Source organism: Canis lupus, chromosome 18, assembly GCF_048164855.1.
Source record: "Canis lupus baileyi chromosome 18, mCanLup2.hap1, whole genome shotgun sequence".
In the NCBI taxonomy this organism is placed as follows: domain Eukaryota; kingdom Metazoa; phylum Chordata; class Mammalia; order Carnivora; family Canidae; genus Canis; species Canis lupus.
In genome coordinates, this window is record NC_132855.1 from 12400272 (window position 1) to 12421777 (window position 21506).

The following is a 21506-nucleotide window of genomic DNA, read 5'->3' on the forward strand; positions in this document are numbered from 1 at the left end:
TGGGACAAAGGAGAGGCTAGTGGTGGGGCTGAGGCTGGGGGTGGGCATTTCAGGCAGAGGGGACAGTGTGTGCAAAGGTTGGGAGTTGTCAGAAAGCCTGACATTTTGGGGAGAGAACTGTTAGTTATTATTCATTCTTGGTGTTTGGTCTGAATGTATTAGAAACACCGATGCCCTGCTCATGGGAATAATTCGTTCAGATAAAATCCCATTATCACCCAAAGGGATGCTATCTAACACAAGCATTTAAGTCTCCAGCTGGTGGTCCCCATTACCAATGCTTCATTGATCTGGCCACAGTGACTTCTCTCCAGGGAATGTTTGCTAAGCAAATGCCTTCTTCCGGCCAATTTCATAGAGTCTACACTTTTCAGCAAGGATACTGATCATGTGCCCACTTGCATTTTATTCAGAAGAGATTTTAAAAAAAAAGGAAATAAAGAGGGGAAGAGATTTGAGCCAAGTAATCACTGATTCTTTTTTTTTTTTACTAGATATTTGTTTTTTCATCAAGTAACAATTACCCAGCTATAACCTCAATCTGTTTAGAACTAAAATTTCAAGTCTGCCTTCCAGACCCCAGAAAAAATTCAGAAGCTGCTCCATTTCCACAGAAAAACTAGATCTCAACAGGGGTTCGAGTTCTGGGCCCAGCAGCTGGGGAGCGGTGGAACACGTCTTGGGTAGAAGAACCCCTATGGAAACCACCTGGAGGGCCTGGGGGATTTATTATTTACTAGATTATTACTTCCATTAATGCAGAGAAGCATCTGAAGGAGACCTTTTTCACTCCCAGAGATGTCAGAGGTAAAAATAACTTGGGGACCCCAGGGTTGCCTTGGAAAGCTGAATGAGTGGTGGGGAGAGGACAGGGGTGCCCAGAGAGCAGGAGCACTGGTGCAAATAACTGCACGTCCTGCTGGAGAGCGCCGGGTGTGCCCAGGAGCGCCCTGCAATGGAGGGTGAAGGGACGGTGGAGCAGAGGAGCCGCCTAAGGCGAAGGTCAGAGATCCTTCTTCGTAGGAGTAGGGGCAGGTGGTTTGTGGAAAAGTGAGATGGAGAGGGACTGGCTTAGACCTTCCCGTGCCCTCTTGAAATTGAGTGAATTTCTACTCAAATGGAAGAAAACTTATAAATTCAGGAATTCTTTCCCTCCCACCCTCCTACCCCTCCTTCCCTCCCTCCCTCCCTCCCTTCCTTTCTTCTTTCTTTCTTTCTTTCTTTCTTTCTTTCTTTCTTTCTTTCTTTCTTTCTTTCTTTTTTTCTTTCTTTCTTTTTCTTTCTTTCTTTCTTTCTTTCTTTCTTTCTTTCTTTCTTTCTTTCTTTCTTTCTTTCTTTCTTTCTTTCTTCCTTCCTTCCTTCCTTCCTTCCTTCCTTCCTTCCTTCCTTCCTTCCTCCTTCCTTCCTTTCCTCTTTCTTTCTTTCTTTCTTTCTTTCTTTCTTTCTTTCTTTCTTTCTTTCTTTCTTTCTTTCTTTCTTTCTTTCTTTTTAGTAATAGACTTTATTTCATAGAATGGTTTTAGATTTACAGAAAAATTGAGCGGATAGGACAGAGGGTCCCAATACAGGATCCCTTTACTGCGCACAGTTTTTCCTGTTAGCAGTATGTTGTATTAGGAGTGTGGTACATTAAAAAGAATTAATGGATCAATATTGATACACTATTATTTATTAACATCTATAGCTTACATTAAGGTTCACTCCTTGTACTGTACAGTTTGATGGTTTTGGCAAGTGTATAATGTCATGGGTCCACCATTATAGTATTGAACGAAATAATTCGCTGCCACTGATCCCCCTACGTGATGCCTGTTCCTCACTCCTCCTCTCCCCACGCCCGCACCCCCAGCCTCCAAAGCCCTGGCAACCCACTGGTCTGATCTCTTTATTGTTTCTGTAGTTTTTTCTCTTCCAGAATGTCATATAGTTGAAATCAAGCAGTCTATAGCCTTTTTCAGACTGACTTCCTTCACTTAGAAATATTCATTTAAGACTCATCCATGTCATTTCATGCCTTTACAGCTTCAACACTTGCTGGATTATATGGTAAAGGATGTAAGTGTTTAGCTTTGTAAGAGAGTGCCAGACTGTCTTCCTAGGTGGCTGTACCAATCCTCCTTGCTTTTTAACTTTCCACATGACTTTAGTTTGGGAAAAGAACTTAGAGATAGTTTATAGAGAAATGCAGGTGCCACTTACGGTGCAGCGCACTGATTCTCAAGTACCAAGAGAAGTGTTTTATGTTGGATGGGAAACAGTAGCAGAAGACTTCACCAACAGTGCCTTTTGCTCTAAGGACATTTGTTGTTTACTTAACCAGAGGCAAAAACAAGTGGCTTCAGATTCATTAAATAGCTCAAGATGTCATCAAGGGCCCAGGCTCGTCTTCTTTCTCGTCTTCTCCTTGCCCGTGCTGAGTAGGTTGGCCTTTTGTCTGTAGCTTGCATTTCATCATCTCAAGATGGCTACTGTAATACCAGGCATTATGCCCTCCCATGTTCCACCAGAATACAGAGGAAAAGGAAACACTAATAGCTGTCCTCTTACTTTGTCTCTTTCATCAGAAGAGTGTCTGTTAGCAGATTTCCTCTGATGTCTTATTGGCCTCAAATGGGTCATCTAGTCACTCTGGCTGTATCGAGGCCAGGAAGTGGCTGTTTTGAGCTCCTCTAATGTTTGATCAGGCCTCACCCATTTATCCTGTGGATTATTGCTACTTGTCACTTTTGTTGGCTTTAGTTGGCATTCATCTGTGATATGAGGGTCGGAGTGTTCACTCACTTTCAAACTGTGTTTCCATGAGCCCCAGGTTTCTGATGGTGAGCTTAGGAGTTCCTGCTGGGAAAATGAGTGGGGATAGAGCCAGCCAGGTTCTAGGCTCCTAATTTTTTCTGGATAATCATCCTTCCAGCTTCCTTACAGGTTAGAGCTCCTGGAGGGTTTCCTTTGGATAAGGCTTTGCAGCTAAAATTAAGACTGAAGGCATCTTGAGTTAGATGATGGTGAATGTCTCTTTCAATTCTAAGAGTCAGATTTTTGGACCAAGGTGAAACAAGGCTATTCGTCTCCTAAGTGCTTTGTAAAATCCTTAGAATTTTTGTTTTGAAAGATTTACCAGATGCACATGTCATGCACCATTTGAAAGAAAATTGGTTTTGTCCTCTGTCCTAAAGGGGGGAGGGGAGGACTTTGCCGTTTGGAAAGTGGTTTAAATCTTACTTCTTCCTTGACAAGGAAATGGTCTGGTGGGAGAAGATAAGAAAGATGGTCAGGAGCCTGAGTGTTACCACTAAAAAGTAAAAAAATTTGGTCTGTCTTAGTCTTTTCAAACATAGTTAATCAAATATCTTTGAGTAGTTGTGGGAAGGGATGATTTGTGTTCTCTCCTTTCCTAACTTCTGTCCAGGTTTATGTGAAATTTGTGGCCTTTCAGATGGGCATTTTATATTTGATGCAGTTATTTTTTTTGTGTGTGCTGGATAATGTTGTGGGCTATTAAAATATATTCAGTTAAAATGCTTTGTAATCAGTATTTACGCACTGAAGTGATTTTATGAAATTTTATGGAATATAAAATACATTAAACAAAACAAAACTAGGTGTATACGCCAGAAGATTGAATAGGTGAATCTCCTGCTGAGTGAAGCTGGTGTGTTCCGTTTTGCTTGCTTGCTTGCTTCCTTTCTCCTTTCCTTTCCTTTTTTTCTTTTTGAAATAACTCTGGTGGCTTCATGGTTCATGCAGCACGTTATGATATATGGACCTCATGCTGATACTGATTCTAGCCCGGGATGCCCCCCTGAACCTGGCTGGGCAGCCTTTGCCTTTCTGGTGTTACTGGTACAGTGTTTAAGTAAAGAAACCCTGTTCTGTGCAAGACAAAGGGCCTCAGTTCTAAGTGAGCATATGCTTTCTGATGTTTCATGTTGCCATGTGTCATCTCATTTATAACGCACAACTCCCTCCAAAGTAAGTGTTACCTCATTTTGCAGTGGAACACAGTGAAATACCAGACTGGTGCCATATTAAATAGTGCCAGAACAAGAGATGGAGGCTTCCCAGAAGCCTGAACATTTGCCGCTAAATCAGTTGCCCTGCCTTCCAAAATAATTGGCATTTCTCACATAAATACAAGGGAAAGAGAATTATTAATTTTTGAAACACTGTGTGTGTGTGTGTGTGTGCCAAATAATTTGCATATTTAAAATATCTGCTCCTCATAACAATCCTAGGGAAAAGAGAGTTTACATTGGCATGTGGTATGGGGGTTACAGTATCATCACCACAAACTGAGGATTGAGAATTGTAGAGGAGATATGTCCTTCAAGGACATGTGAAAACCTGAAAAAAAAAAAAAAAAAAAAAAAAAGGACATGTGAAAATCTGCTAGGGGTGTTGGAGAAAGGTACTCCAAATAACATAGCTTCGAGCTTCCGTGGATTTATAAAATTCCCCCAAAGTAGTCACTCAGCTTATTCCTGTGACTGTCATGCATTGTCCAAAAATGTGGTGAATGTTTGTCTACTGGAAGAAAAAGATAAAAACTTCAGCCTTTCTTTCTTTCCCACACACTTTCACGGTGGCTCATAGTCTCAGTACTTGGGACGCCCTCTCTTTGCCTGCATGGGGCTGGCACTGGGGCTGCAATGGAGGGCATGCTATGCTGGCATGGCCTAATTCTTCACAGGGCCTTCTGAGAGTGAGTTCATGCCCCCGTGAAAAACAAATTGGTGGTCCATCCAGTGAGGACTCACTGGCCGAAAATCTTTATATAAAATTGAGATTGACACGCAACAAAATTTCCTGATATCCCCCCACCCACTTTCCCAAGTCTTGGGAGAAAATCATTTCCTCCCTGCTCTCCTTTCTGCCAAGAAGTTTGTTGAGTGTGTTGAATAAAGGGCTTCATCCAAGCTCTCATAGTCATGTCCTGGCAGAGCATGGATGGGCTAATGGACATCCTGCAGGACAGATCAAGGAGGAACCAGAACCTGGAATGGATGTGCCTCTGGGATTGAGGCAGGTTCCAGATTGGGGAGGGGGAAGGGGGCAGAAAGCCAGCTGGAGCCTGAGGATCTTTGTCCAGCCAAGTGGCGGAACATGGTATCTAGACTGGAGGATCTCAGGGGCAGATGTTGGGCGGTTGCCTTGTTAGGTTGGTGAGGGTACTGATGAAGGGGTCTGCTCCTTGTCCCATTAAACTTTAGTATTAATGATGCTGGATCTGGCCTGGCTTCTTCTGGGCAGGAACATGCCGGCTAGGTGAGGATGATCATTTTCGGAGGTCAGTCTTAAGCCAAGGTTGATGTTTCCCAGAGGGGACCCAGAAATAGGAAGCTTTTCTGTGCCTCTGGGCTTGGGGATGGGGGCCCTGTGAAGTTGTGAGGAAGGGACTATATACTGGGCACAGACCTCTTTATTTTTTTTATTTTATTTTATTTTATTTTTTTATTTTATTTTTTTAAAACCTTCTATTTTATTTTATTTTTTTTTAAATTTATTTTTTATTGGTGTTCAATTTACTAACATACAGAATAACACCCAGTGCCCGTCACCCATTCACTCCCACCCCCCGCCCTCCTCCCCTTCTACCACCCCTAGTTCGTTTCCCAGAGTTAGCAGTCTTTACGTTCTGCACAGACCTCTTTAATAGGTTTATTAGGTCCGAGTTTAGGAGAAGTGGTATCAGGGTGCCATGGTATGGGTTTTTTTAGGATTTTATTCATTTATGAGGGGGGGGGGAGAGAGAGAGAGAGAGAGAGAGAGAGATTGGCAGAGACACAGGCAGAGGCGAGAAGTAGGCTCACTGCAGGGAGCCCAATTTGGGACTTGATCCCAGGACCTCGGGATCAGGACCTGAGCCAAAGGCAGACGCTCAACCACTGAGCCACCCAGGTACCCCACTGTGCCATGGTTAAGGTCATCCTTTATTTCTAGTTTCTAGTGGGATTTATGGAGGAAGGCGAGGCTGACAATAGCAACAGTATACAAGAGCTTGTGCTGTCTTCTGATCCTTTGTCTTTCTTTGTCATTCCCTGGAGGAGGAATCTTTTGCCCTTTGGTTTCCTTATTTAGAAAAGGTTTTTTGTTTGTCTGTCTCAAGCGTCCAGAAAGCCTATGTCGGGAGGTAAAGAATATAATGGAAACAAAGCAGGATGATAAACAAGGTTGGTGAAGTCAGTCCCTTTTTGATTTCCTACCTGAGTTTCCTTATCCTGTTTCTTGAATTAAACAGTGAAAAGAACTTTGGAAGAAAGAACATGTGATGATTAATTAAATTCTTACATTTAAATGAGCCTCTGATTGGGTTTTTATGTGAAAGAAACCTTATAAAGTACTGAAGATAGAAAGGGAAAAGAAAAATGAAAAAGATATTAACCTCCTTTTTAGGTGACTGAGAATACAATTGAAAAGGCTTTTCCTGCTTTTCTCTTGTATTTACGCATCTTTTTAAAAAAGTGACCCTGGAAGCAGAAAAAAAATAGGACGTATTTACTAGTATTTGTTATGTGTCAGGATGTGAGCTCATTTAATGCTCACAAAAGCCCCAGTGAATGTGCATTACTGGCCACATTGATGAGGAAATTGAGGCTCAGAGAGGTTATGTGGGCTGCCCAAAGAGAAATCACTGGTAAGTAGACCCGAGGGATCCCAACCCTGTCTTCACAAACATGCCAACCATAACCCTGTTAGTGTGTGTATGCTACTGAATGGGACAGTCCTACAGACGCCTTCATAGCCATTACTTTTACCCTACATGTTCCTAACATGTTGATTCAAAAGTGAGCTTGAACTTTCTTTCAGTTTCCTTAACCTTTGATAACTAACCCTTCCTGTTTTGAGCATGAGGTATTTTAGGCATTGCTATTCACAGGGATGGAAAGTTAAAGAAGAAATGAAATTAAGAAAGTTTATGCTGTGAGAGGCCATAAAAACTATTTTGGGCTTCTGTTGGGTCTTATTTTATTTCTTGGACTAATATATAAGTAAATTTAAAATTCAACTGATTATATATTTTGCAGATATTCTATTTTTTGGAGTTTAAGACTATGCCCAATTTTGCATATTCAGCTAGCTTTTTTTCTAATGAAAATTCTTATTTTTAGTGTATACTATTCCATCTTTCTTAGGGTTTAGCTCTCAGATTCGGGGTAATAGTCCTTATAAGGTGATGCAGTCATTTTTAAAATTTCCCTTTTCTTCTTGTTCAGTGAAAGCATTTGATGCTATGAATTTTCCTCTTGCTACTTTTTTGCCTGAGTCCTGTAGGGTTTTGTATATAGCATTCTCAAATAATTAGTTTTTGGCCGTTTATTGAACACCAATGATATTTTAGTATAAAGGCAAACTAATATACTTAAAACTTGAAAATAGGCAAATAGCGAAAATGATGACTGTGAGTCTCTTCAAAGTCATCCTGGATTATTAGCACCATCCAAAGATTATCTAATTCTCTAGGTTTGTTGCCTTTCTTTGCTTTTCTTTGATTTACTATTTACTGTTTTTAAGATTTTATTTATTTGAGAAAGAGACAGAGCAGGAGCAGAAAGAGGCAGAGGGAGAGGGAAAGCAGACACCCCACTGAGTGCAGAGCCTGACATGGGGCTCGATCCCAGGACCCTGAGATGATGAGATCATGACCTGAGTGGAAGTCAGATGGTTAAATGACTGAGCCACATAGGCACCCCAACTGTTTATCTTTGGTTAAGGTATTTCACAAGTAGGTCAGGGTAGAAGAATACCTACAGGAAATGGTGCAATGCAAGTGATTCTTGTCCATTAGAAAAAAATAATCTCCCAAGATACAGTTTTGCTGCCCTGCAAGGCATTACCCAGTTATCTACTTCAACGATTTTATTTTAGCAGTCCTTCTTTCAGTGACTATATATAAATATGTCTCTTCTATAATCTTCTGAAACAACTTTTCTATCCTGTTGGTTTCTCACTGAATTAAAGAATCTTTAATATGTATTCATTTTACATTTGTATGAGGGTCATGTTTTTAAAGTTTTGAAAATTGCTTTACACTAGGAACGATGTAAGAGGCTTTCTTCCACCTGTGTCGAAAAGACCCAGAGCTGCACAGTAGTTAAAACAGTAAACTGTTGTTACAGGAACAAAGGGGGAAAAAGAGGACTGGACCCATTCCTAATGTAACAAAGGACAGCAGAGATTTATAGCCAAGCATCAGGGAGGGGGTCAGTGGATGGGGAATTACTAAAAGGAAACATCAAGAACAGGGGATTCTGTGAAACTGACTCAATAGGATTCTTGCTGAAGGCAGACCAGGGTGACCGCCTATCACCCATGGGAGAAGGGAGGATGAGGGATTTGGTCAGATACTAAGGGTGGGAATTCTCTCTTAAGCTGATTTAGCAGGATTCTTGCTAGAATTGGACTCCACAAGGACAGAGGTGGAAGCTCATGGCTCAGTTTAGTTGAGCAGAGGACTCATGAGCCTGACTAAAATTTGATCAAGGAAAGAATCCTTGTTATATGCATAATGCAACTTAATCCTCACATAAATCCTCTTAGGTGAGTTTATCATTGTTTCTAACTGTACTTAGGAAGAAACAGGCTCAAGAGTGTTCAGGCGGGTGTAATGTAGAGATACCAAGTGAGCCCAGGTTTATAGGATTCAAGGTCAACTTCACTATGTTACTCTGCGGAGCCACGTGCTTCTCACTGAGAAGAGCAATGACAGTGTGACCCAATACATTGCATAAAAGAATATGGATAAATAAAAGGAAGAGATAGATGAAGTAAAAAAGTTTGAGATCATCTAAAAAACAACTATGATCCCATTGAGCTTTTTCTCTCTATATGTCAAAATTAAAGTGTGCAAGATGTCTATGCAATTGTAGAATTGGATGGATTTTACTTGGAAAGTCCCTATCTCCTACATCAGACCTGAATATTTACTTATTGGATATATATAGAGAAGTGGTTTAAAACAAGAAGCAGCAAAGGTGCTTGCTTTACACTAACAAAACAAAGAGAATGGTGGGAGAGAAGAACTGTGATTGCTTCTAGACCCTGGGTGAACATTGGGTCTGCCGTCTTTCACTATGGAAATGTACAGTTCCACAGCTTAGCTTTTTAACACTGTGGGGTATTTTTAGTTTTTCTCGAGGATCTCATAAAGTTCTCAAAACAAAATTGGTTATAATTCACTTTACTTAAAAATAAATACATGAGGGGCGTGCTATGAAATGAAGTCAACAGTTTGCTGCTTCCAGTCCAAAATCACTGGAAAGGATTAGGGAGACATAAGTGGTAGGTAGTAGTGAGAGAGGCAAGGATGAACAAGCTTTAAAACATCTCTCTCCTGGGATTGAGTCTCACGTTGGGCTCCCTGCAGGGAGCCTGCTTCTCCCTCTGCCTGTGTCTCTGCCTCTCTCCCTCTCTCTCTCTCTTTCTCTGTTTTTCTCATGAATAAATAAATAACATCTTTAAAAAAACAAAAACAAACAAAAAAACATCTCTCTGTCTTCCTGTAAAACTACTCCCAGTTAGGCCCACAGAAATCACTATAGCAGGTAACGTTAGGAACTCAGATATAATGAAAGTACTAGGGCCGTAACTCCGCATGCCATGCTATCCGTCGTAGCAGCATACCGTGTCCTTGAAATATACTCTACTTACCCGGTTGAATGTAATTTCTCTGGGATTCCAGATTAGAGGTCGGGAAATCATTTTGTGTCTGCAAGTGCTCAATCAGCAATACCTACTGTTGTTATATTCTGGATCCTGATTACAGGTACCCCCATTCCTGTCCATTTAATCCAGAAGGCCCTCTGGGCACTCCTGGTACTTTTCTCTCCTCTACGTCTCTCCCTCCTGCAAAATCCTGTGGCTGTTGCATCCTGTGTTTCTAAAGAATCTGGCGCCTGTTTCCTCCGCACTGTTCCTGCCCTGGATGAACCCTCCTCAGCCTCTGGTATGAAGATGACTTCAATTGTCTCCTAACATGTGTCCTTCCCTCTGTTCCCTGCTTCTTCCCCTCTGGGTTCCTCTCATTGTTGTAAAAATACCCATATGATCTTGCCAGTTGGCTTCAAACCCTTTAGTGGTTTCCCAGGGCTTACAGACTCTTGCTGAGCATCCAAAGCCCTTCTAACCCAGTGCCCGTCCTCCTCGTTCTCCAAGTCTCCCTTCTCCTGTAGTTCACCTTTGCTTCAGTCTCATCTGGAATCTGTTTACATCTGCTTTCAGGCAGAGCATGCAGACTGTGTGAGCCAGCCATGCCCGTGTGGACTGCTTCCCTCTCAGCCTGGACTGGGTCAAGCATCTCCTTCGCAACACTGCACCATAGCTGTTTATTTATAACATTTCTGTAAGAGACCATGCTGTCTTCTGGGGGCAGGGCAGCATCCAATATACATTAGGGTCCCTGTGCTTACAGGAAGAGGCTGCCCATAAACATTTGTGGCTTGAGTGAATGAATGGTTGAATGCATGAAATGGGACCTTTCTTGCATGAAAAAAACTTAATGCCGCTAACCTCTGTTTAGCTTTGGAGAATTTGTGTGAGAAGGACCTAAGGTATTCTGTATGTCATCTCTTGTTTCTTTTCTTCTACTTCATCCCATCTCTTTATATAAATGTGTCGGTGTGGATCAGCTGTCATTACTATCACTGCAGTTCTCTCCAAGGAGGAGGCAGGTGTCCTAAAGCAGGGAGAGTACAAACGAAGATATGTCCAAGCCCTCCCTAGGTCAGCCTGGCTTTGGGGTAGGCAGGCCAGTCTTCACGGACATGTAGGGATTTGAACACACACACACACACAGAAAAACCAAACTGGTGGGGAAAAAAATGAGCGTCACCAGTAATGGGACAAATCAAAATCAGGCACCACCTGGTAACATGTAAGGAAAAGGATGCAGCTTCACTTTTCCGTGATTTTTCTGCCAAAAACTCCTAACCTGACTCTAATCACAGGAAGCATCAGACAAAGCCGAATTGAAGGACTTCTACAAAATAAACAGCCTGCAATTTTAAAAACTGTCAAGGTTGGAAAAATCAAGGAAAGACCTAGGGAGGTGTTTTAGGGTGAAGGAGACCAAAGAGACATAAGAACTAAAGCACTGGTGTGATTCTGAACTGGATCCTTTTGCTATAAAGTACATTGTTGGGGCATTTGATGAAATTTGAATGGGGTCCAAGGAGCAAATGTAACATGTGTTGCATGTTAATTTCCTGATGTTGATGGTTGTGTTGTGATTATGGAGGAGAATGTTATTGTTGTAGGAAAGCACCCTAAAGTATCGGTGAGCGGTGGAGCTTGGCGTTGGCAAGTTATTTTCAAGTGGTTAAGAAAGAAAAGTTCTTTGAACTATAGTAGCGATTTTTTTAATAAATTTGAGATTGCTTCAAAATAAATTTTTTAAAGATTTATTTCCTTGAGAGAGTGTGTGCCCACACGAGTAGGAGGGTAGGGGCAGAGAAGAGAACCTCCAGCAGACTCCCCGCTGAGTGAGGAGCCTGAGGTGGGGCTGGATCCCACCACCCTGAGATCACGACCTGACCTGAAATCAAGAGTTGGGCACCCAACCGAATGAGCCACCCAGGAGCCCCCCAAATAAATTTTTTTTAAGATTTTATTTATTCATGAGAGACACAGAAAGAGAGAGGCAGAGACACAGGCAGAGGGAGAAGCAGGCTCCATGCAGGGAGCCCGATGTGGGACTCGATCCCGGGTCTTCAGGATCACGCCCTGGGCTGAAGGCAGCGCTAAACCACTGAGCCACCGGGGCTGCCCCCAATAAAAATTTTTTTAAAGAAAAAAGTCAATAAACAAACTTGGACTTGCTCCAGGGACAGGCTGTCCTTATGAGACGCGGCTCTCGGTGTATTTGTATTGATGAAATTGTGCAGCAGAGGGGCTTGGTTTTCCTTGAACTGAATTGGAAGTGGAGATGTGGTAAAGTTGAGGGGCATGGCTGAGAGCCAGCCTCCATCCCGTGTCATCGTCTCTCCCCCAACCAGCCCTCAGCAGGCCGCCTCACCTGGAAACAGGCTCACAAGCCAGACTGTCAGCTCCGGGAGAGCCGGGCTACCTTCCAGGGGTAGGTGCAACTGGCAGGTTCCTAGCGACTGGGGAGCAAGCTGCCAATTTGATGATTTACTGTGAGGAATGTAACCAAAGCCACTGGCGCTCGGAGGAGCAGATTTCCTTTGTATAGTAAGCTTCAAGGGAGGCTTGGTGGTAATCAGGAGAGTGTGACAAACAAGGAATCACAAGGAGAAGGGCTGGTGTGATCAGTGACCAGAGGCATCCTGTGAGAGGAGCCTGGTTCCCCCATCCTGCAGAGCAGCCTCGTACTTGGCAATGGGATGTGGAGCCGTGAATCTGGGGCAGGGCTTGGGCTCCCTTCGGTGTAGCTGGACTGGCTTCCCAGACTCCAACTTTTGTCTGTGTTCAAGGTTGGCCACCTTTCTGCTTCTGACTGATGTGTTCTTGCTTTAGATATGGTAATAGCCTCAGCCCGGTTGTAGACTCTTGAATGTCTTGGCGTGTCTACGATTCTGTGTTGACTGCCGGGTTGATTTCATATGTTCACTCTCAGAGGCATAGACTTCTTTATTCGAGTTCCTTAGAGATCCTCCTTGCCACTACTGGCCGCGTGGGAACTTGGACTAGAGAGAGGCTATACTCAGAGTAGCGACTTCCCTTTTGCTGTTTGTTTTTTTAAAAGTCTGGAGCCATGTAAAAGGAAGGAAAGACTTAAAAAAAAAAAAAGGCTTACCTTCTTGGGATATCTTGTTATCTTTAGAGTTCTTTAACTTCCCTCGGTTGCAGACTTTCTTTCTTTCAGAGACTTAGCCAAAATAGATATTTTTCCTTTTGAGAACACTGTGCCCCTCCGCTGTGAACCAAAGGTTTTCAACTTTTTTGGTGCAAAGTCCATGTGGGGCTGGCCGTTCTGTGTGTGTGGTGTTTCTAGCTCTCTTTCTACAGCTGAGGAGTGCTCTCTCGGGTGTGAGATTCCCCGGCCTCTCATCCCCCCTTCTCTGGAGTGTTTGCAGTTCTTCCTCACACGCGTGCTCACGTCTCTACCGAGGCACTGTAAGGCCCCTGGGTACTTAGCCCTAGAGCTCAAGGTTCCAAATGGCTTCGTTTGTAAAAGCCATTTGTTCCCTGGTGGGTGTCACGTGAGGTTGCCCAAACCTTGAGGCTCTTGAGCACCAGAGCCTGTTTTTAAAGATGGCCTGAAATCAGAAATGCAAGTCAGCCCACAGAAAGAAGCGGTGGTTCTGTATGGCTCATTAGTTAGAGACCAGCCAACAGGGTCCAGGTCCTTCTGTGAGTGATGAAGGGCTGGGTGCTTTCAGGCACGGACCCCGTATCCTTCTTCGAAGGGTGCTTAGAAGGTTGTTGTGATTTTTGCAGAGGAAGAGCATACACATAGAGGGATCAGCTCACACTGGTCTAACTTAGAGTCCTCAATTTAGTGTAATTTTATATTTTGTTTTCTCCTTTGCCCATGCCATGATAAGGCCCTGCACACAAATGCCTTTATAAACGATAACCAGAACGTGCCTGGTTGGGGATTTCCATATTGGCCCCCAGGTTCACTGGGAAATTGACCCCCAGGTTCATTGGGAGACGGAGAAGCAGCGTCTACAAGATCATGAGGTCAGCTGCTGAGCCCTGGCATGGCCATCTGTGCAACCACGTCGCCCTCTCATCTGAAAATGCTGCCTCATGAAGAGTGCTTAGCCCCTGGCCGACAGACCCAATAGACTGGAGAGTGGGGTGGTGAGTGTCCGCGAGGCTCAAGCAACAGACCTGCTTTCCATCTGCAAACAAAGCAAAACTGAAAGCCCTACGTGAATTCTGGCATTAGTCCTTGCCATCTATTTGATTTTTTTTTTTTTTAACCAGGTCAGGAGCTATGATGAGTATCAAACTCTGGGCCAGAGAAAGGATTAGAAATAGAATCACCTGAAACATGCTATTCAGGGCAGGTAGGGCCTGTGGTCTGCTTAGGGACCTATAACTTTCCCTTTCATTCCATCCCTGGGCCTCCTTGCATCTGAGAGTCAGAGAATAATAATAAAATAAAGGCAGGCTGTAACGAGAAATGTGATCCTTGGGGTACCCTACGAAGCTGTGCCTCTGTCAGAGTTCCTATTTGATGGAAAGAGCTCTGGCCTTTCCAGCTCTGCCTGGCATTCCCCTCGGCGACGGGGCACGGGCTTGATGTGAAACCGATCCCTCCGCTTGCAAGTGGCGAGGCTGACAGCTGTATACGGGAGCGCTCCCTGGAATGGGCTTCGGGTCTCTGCTCGGGCAAGAGGCAGACTTTGACTCCCAGTGACAGCTGCAAAGTACAGATTTATGGTGGGTACTGGCTCCGAATTCCAATTACCATCTGAGTTTCCAGAGAGTCTACATTTCCATGTCTATGGTGCATTTTTACAACTTGCCACTGTGATAGGCGATACACAGCCATCCCCTGTTACTAATATTTTTAACCAAATGATGAGAGCACAGGTGATATATACTTAAGGCTTTTCTGCTCCTTGCAAGGTGAAAGTGCTAGGGAGTCTGCTCTGAATTTCAAGAGGTGAGAGAGGCAGGTGGGATGGTGAAGTCGATGAGATTTTGGAAGCTGAGCGACACCGATGAGGCCGTGGAAAACATGTGTTTCTGTTTACAACAATTCATTTGTGTTTCAGAGAGCGGCTCTCCCTAACGAGGGTAGCGTGTGCCAGAGAGTCAATAAAGGACTCCGGGGGCGCTTGCACTTCTTGCTTTGTGCACGCCATCGGTGGATGCGGTAGCATTGGATTCTCTGGCTCTTGACAGTCTATTTCCTACGGTTGAAGGATGGCTAGATTTGCTGTCCTAAGAGCAGGACCTTGAGGATCTGCAGACCCGCCTGTCCCCTGAGCTCAAGCTGTCCTTCTTGCCTGTTAATGCTCCACAGAGCAGGAGGATGGAAGGGGTATCTCCTAGCTTGACAGTTTGTGGCTCTCTGAGACTCTTGCAGAGCCGAGATGTCTTAGCAATGGATGCAAGTGTACAGGTTTCAACTGTACAACTGACAACTTTGCTGCTTCTGTCAGAGGAAATCCACGTGGCTGTCCACATGCACGTCAGCACAATAGAGGAAAACATCTCAACGTTTTAAAATAGACCTTTGAAAACATTACCAAGACTACTTCATGCTTTAAAAAAAAAAAAATCCTCCTTCTGAACTTTCAAAGTCTTTTTCTCCACACATAAAGGAAAGGTCTTATGTGGCTGTTTTGCTTAATGTGGGCTGGTTTTATTTTGGACTCTTTGAAACCCAGCGTGAAGGCTAAAATTCTATGTGGAGAAGTAAAAAAATGAAAGGAATGGCGAGGTTTGGGTTGTGCTAAATTAAAGTGACAAGGTACAGATAACAGGGCACGGCTGTGCCCACAAATTAGCCCTCTCTAATTTGCTGCTGTGGAAAGTACTGCTTTGGTGTGCATTGTAATTTCTTTCTTGAATTAAAAGTTTAGAAAGTCTAGTTTGCTCAAAAGAGAAAACCTGAAAAACCTAAGCCTTTTAGTTTTGAAATGGCCCATGGTTCCCTATGTCCAAGGAGCTGTTTGAGGAAAATCTTGCTTCAAAAATATGTAAATTACACGGTTTTATTTTTCGAAGCCACACTGTGTGTTGAATTTTGATGTGGGCTCCTTGGGCAGCCTTTTCCAAAGTTTCCATCTCAATCCAGGAGGCACTTTGTGTTGAGCAGGTGGCCGCTGTATCTTGTATGGTCTCCTCTGTAAATGAGGTACCATATCATGTTTGGAATGGATTTCTGATGGGGGAGGGAGGTAAAGAAGACCCCAGTTACTCTCTCCAACTTTGGTTTAGCTCTAGGCAGCAGCTCGATATCGATGGGGAGCCAGGATGACACTTTCAGTTTCTCCAGCTACAACATGTCCTACCCCAAATTACAATATTCCTGTACCCCAAGCTTAACTTTCCAGAGGGCTGAAACGTCATTCTGTGAAATGAATTATCATATTACCAAAAAGTTGGCCATATAGATTGTGGAATAAGACTCAGGATTGTTTCTTATGATACTGTAAAAAATTTTGCAATTTGTGGTAATTTATCTTTTGTTTGTAGTTTCTGTGGGTGTTTTCTCAAAGAGAGACCCACTGCTTCCATATCAGATTGTCTACTCCTGGATGCTGGGCACTTTCACCCTCCTATGAGGCTTTAACCCATCATGGCTCATCCACACCTAGACATTTATGATGTTTCCTAAATTGTGTTCCGTAGGTGATTAATACATGAGATGTGGAAAGGGTTTTATAGTCAAATAAATTTGAGAGACCCTAGGATAAACAAAAGCCAACAGATTGCTTTTTTGAAGGACTTTTCTGAGCCTTTAACATATATATGTGCACGTTGTAAATTGTCAGGACAGTGAGTGAAGTAGACATCTGGCACAGGAATATGTTCCTAAGTGCATCCTTGGGGAACACTGCCTCAGCATTTCGCTCTACCTGCCTGGTAGGGGTTCAGTTGTGTCCCTCCCAGAAAAGATATGTTGGAGTCTTCCCCTTGCCCCCAGTACTTCAGAATGAGACTTACTTTATTTATTTATTTATTTATTTATTTATTTATTTATTTATTTATTTATTTTTCAGACACACAGAGAGAGAGGCAGAGACAGAAGCAGGCTCCATGCCGGGACCCTGACATGGGACTTGATCCTGGGACTCCAGAATCATGCCCCAGGCCAAAGGCAGGCGCCAAACCACTGAGCCACCCAGGGATCCCAGAATGTGACATTATTTTGCAATAAGGCCGTTAGAGATGTGATTAGTTAAGATGAGGTCATACTTAGTAGGGTGAGCCCGTGATCCATTATGACGGGGGCCCTTAATAAAGAGGAATTGGACATAGACACATATACACTGTAGGATGGTGCCATGTGAAGATGGAGTTATGCTGTCATACATGAAGGAGCTACTACAAGGTAGGAGACAGGCCTGGGATAGATCTTTCCTGAGCACATTCAGAGGGATGTTGGCTTTGCCCACACCTTACTCTCAGACTTTTAGCCCCAGAACTGTGAGACTACATATTTTTGCTGGTTAAGTCACTCAGTTTGCGGTGCTTTGTTATGGTAGCTGTAGCAAACATTGCTACTCTAGACTGGAGCTCAGTACCTCAGGCTTCTTTTCAGGATGGGCTAGAACCACATCCCTAGTTCTAGAAGCTTCTTAGCCAGGGTACTCTCTGATCTCTTCTGAAGATTGTGGATTCATTCTTTGTGGATGCTGTTTGAGATACTTTCCACTAGGGCATGGGCTTTCTTCCCATTGCCCTGGAACAATGGTTTCTAACTCTAGTTGTACAGAGGAATTATCTAGGAAGCTTAAAAAAAATACTAATGCCTAGGCCCTGCCTAATTAATTAGAATCTCTGGGAGTAGGGCTCAACCATTTCCCTTAAAAGTTCTCTAGGTGATTCTAGTGTGCATGTGGGATTAGGAATTATTGAAGGAAGCAAGCCTAAGCTGAGTGTATGTTGGATGGTGGGGAGCTAGGTGTTAGGGGCACCAGCCACAATTCAGCAGGGGATGGTGGTTTTCATTGAAGTGAAAGAGCTGGGTTTGAACCCTGGATCTTCCACTTAGCTATTGTGACTGTATAAGAGTCCTTTAGTGGCTCTATACTGTGGCTTACTCGTTTATCCAGTAGGGAGTATAATGACGACCCAGAAAGGCTGTCATGAGATGTCTTAGCTCAGGTTGCTATAACAGAATATGATAGATTGGGTGGCTTTTAAACAACACTGATTTATTTCTCATGGTCTGGAGGCTGGGAAGTCTAAGATCAAGGTGTCTGCACATTCGGTGTCTGGTGAGAGCCTATTTCCTGGTTCATCTTCTTGCTGTGTCCTCACACGAGGGGCCAAGGGAGTTCTCTGGGGTCTCTTGACTGGGCTCCACTCTCATGACCTAATCACCTCCCAAAGACCCCTACTTCCAAATATCATCACACTGGGAATTAGGTTTCAACATAGGGATTCTGGAAACATAGATATTTAGTCTAGAACGTGAAAATTTGGTGAGATGATTTGAGTTCAGGGTCTGAAAGATAAGCATTAAAGACTATTGGTAAACATATCTGGAGACCCTGTGATCCTCTTCTCAGTGAGTCTTCCCAAGGTGAGAACATCCTGTCCCTGCAACCTTATGTCCTTTATCCAAACCTATGCCTTGATTACTCTTTCTTATTCCTCCTGCCCTTCCCAACCGCCTGCACATTTGGTAGGCTTCCAGAACAAGGAAACCTGCATTATCTGTGTGTACAACATCTCTTCACAAAACAAAAAAAAAGAACATTGGTTGAGGTGTGTTTATTCCTTAAGGAAGTGGGCTCCAGGCCAAGGATGAGGTCACTGTGGCCCATACCACCGTGGGCCGCAGGCACTGCTTTTATATGTGGTCATTCATAGCCAAGAGTGGGCAGCTAAAGCACAGTATCTGAAACACTGCCCAGGAATCCTCAAAATGAAAAGGAGCCTCAATCTTCAGTTAATAGGTAGCTCAGCGTCTCATAAGAAGCTTCTGGTTCCTGGCTCTGAATCAGAATTAAGCCTGTGAATGCCTGCTGAATCCAGATCTCTAGGGGTTCGATCTGACGTTTGGAGTTTCAAAGCTCTAGAGGCCATTCTGATGCTAGGTCAGAGTTGCCATCCTTCGTATTCTCTACGTATATACGTCTGTATGTGTGCACGTGTTTTGTCATGTGGAAATCTAAACACTCATTCAGTGCTTCATCCCATGCATGCTGATTAGGTGTCAGTGTGTGCCAGGCTCTCTCCCAGATGGGATATGGTGGTGAACCTAACACTCCTGCTCACCTGAAGCTTCTTTTCTAGTGAAGAATCCAGAGCATAAACAAGTAAACAAATGCCTGACGTAACGTCAGGCTTCGAGGAGCACCAATAAGAAAATAATGTGAGGGAGGCAGGTGGGAAAGACAGAACACTGTTTTGGTTAGTGATCGAGGCAGGCTTCTCCAAGGAGGCAATGTTAGACCCTGAGTAGAGAGAAGGAGCACGTCACAGGGGAATTGGCAGGGGAGGGAATGTTCTGGGCAGAGGAGCAGCCCTGTGCTTGATGTGCTGGAGAATGGCAGGGCCAGAGTAGCAGGCCTGGAGAGAGGCAAGGAAAGAAGCGCAGGGAGGGGTGGAGGCCAGACCATAGAGGCTGATAGACTTTAAATATGCCTTGAATGTTTTCTAAATGTGATGGTATGCAAGGTTGGAGAACAGAGGTGATCTGATCTGATCTATGTCTTAAATGAATTATTCTGGAGAATTGACTACTGTGGGCCAAGGATCCCAGAGTTCCAATGAGGCCAGTGAAGAGGTGGATTTTCGGGAGCTGTCCAAGGACGTTTATGCATTTGCTGCTGGAAAAATAGTAAACGAATTCCTAGGCAGTGTTGGCTATGCTTAGAACTTCAAAGCAAGGTATAGAATGTATACTTTTTTACACTTTGTCAAATAATTCTGTATATTTTTAAAAAATGATACCTACTATGTTATTTCCACAAGACCATAGGTTCAAAGCAATTTGTGTTCATCTGTATTCCTGTCTTTTTGTGTGTGTGTGCAATCCTTGCTAGTTTCATTATAGATTACAGTAAAAGAAGTAATTTGTCAGGGTCAAATTTCAGAGGCAGGCTTTTGAGTAGGCCTAGACTTTAGTGTTTTTCTGACAAACAAATGAAGAATTTTGTTTTCCTGCAATCTAATTATTTTCACCATTCTTGTTTATAAACACTGTATCTTTTCTAATGACTGGCACTTTTTATTTGCATCTGTATCACTTCATTAATCTTGTTTAAGTAATTAAATGTGTGTTGCAGACTAAATGTTTGTGTACCTCCGAAATTCGTATGTTGAAACCTAATCCCCAGAGTGATGGCATTTGGAGGTGTGGGGCCTTTGGGAGGTGATTAGGTCATGAGGACAGAGCCCTCGTGAATGGGGTATGTGCTCTCATAAGAAGAGGCCAGAGGGATCCCTGGGTGGCGCAGCGGTTTGGCGCCTGCCTTTGGCCCGGGGCGTGATCCTGGAGACCCGGGATCGAATCCCACGTCAGGCTCCCTGCATGGAGCCTGCTTCTCCCTCTACCTGTGTCTCTGCCTCTCTGTCTCTCTCTGTGTGACTATCATGAATAAATAAATAAAATCTTTAAAAAAAAAAAAAAAAAGAAGAGGCCAGAGAGCTAGCTCACTTTTTCTTTCTGCCATATGTTGGTGAAAAGAAGTAGTCTACAGTCAGGAAGAGGGTCTCACCAGAATTCAGCCATGCTGGCAGCATGATCTTGGATTTCCACTTTCCAGACAGAAATAAATTTCTGTTGCTTATAAGTGACCCAGTCTATGGTTCTTTATTACAACAGACCAAATGTACGGAGACAGTGTGCACATTGGCATATGATTCATGATGCATTTGTTTTCAGTTTATATGACATTTTTATGGATTGTCCAAGCAACATATTCTATACATACTATAAGTAAAATATAGAAGAAGCCAAAAAAAAAAAAAAACCCTCACCTATGTATTTGAAAATTTACTGAAAGCTAACACCACTTATTTATTTGGGGGAAGGGGTATTTTTTATTTATGACAAATATCCCACATCTGTGATCCTGTCCAGTCAGAATTTCTTTGAAACCATGCCATCAGCCTTGGGCAGCTGGAGGATGGAGTCATCTGACTCACCTATCCTGGGAATGACCCCACAGATAGCGTAGGTTTTAAACCTGTTGTTGAACCTGCCTGTCACCTTGTTAGCTGTGTCCATAGTCATCTGGATGGACACATGATCCTTGGTGCTGATGATGTGGTTGCTGGCAGAGTATTTTCCCGGCATGTGGAGGTTCACGAACTTGTCAGTGTTTTTCTGCATGTCAAGGGCACACCTGCTGCCTCTGCCATGAGTATGGGCACAGAAAGGAAGTGCTGCATCCGCCTGACAGCCAAAACTAACATCATTTTATTTATTTCTTATTTATTTATTTATATTTTTAAAAAGGTTTTATTTATGTATTCATGAGAGACAGATTGAGAGAGACAGAGAAAGACAGAGACATAGTTAGTTTCCTAGTGCGGAAATCGATCCCAGGACCCTCAGATCACATCCTGAGCTGAAAGCAGATGCTCAATCCCTGAGCCATGCAGGCATCCCAACTAACATCATTTTCGATGATTAGACACTTTTCCTGTAACACATTATAAGATAAAAAGGGAAAGTACTAGAAACATTACATTTGGTAATTAAAGGAAGAAATAGGTAGAAAATAAAGATGAGCCCTCAAAGAAAAACTTTGAAAATATAACAAGATACACAAGCCATTGAAACTATGTAAATAGATTCATTTATGAAGTGTTTTAAAATTTTTGTGTCAGATGCCCTATAACATAAAATTCATGAACTCACTGGACAGATACGATCATAACCAAGTATTCAAAGTTGATATCCTCAT

The 21506-nt window shown here is 43.2% G+C and overlaps 1 protein-coding gene and 1 pseudogene across 3 annotated transcripts in view; one reads left to right on the forward strand and one right to left on the reverse strand.

The window, feature by feature from the left end:
- Nucleotides 1–21506, forward strand: part of ELMO1 (engulfment and cell motility 1) — a 526171-nt gene that overhangs the window by 45686 nt on the left and 458979 nt on the right. The window lies entirely within an intron of this gene.
- LOC140608674 (small ribosomal subunit protein eS21 pseudogene) lies at nt 20678–20929 on the reverse strand (annotated as a pseudogene).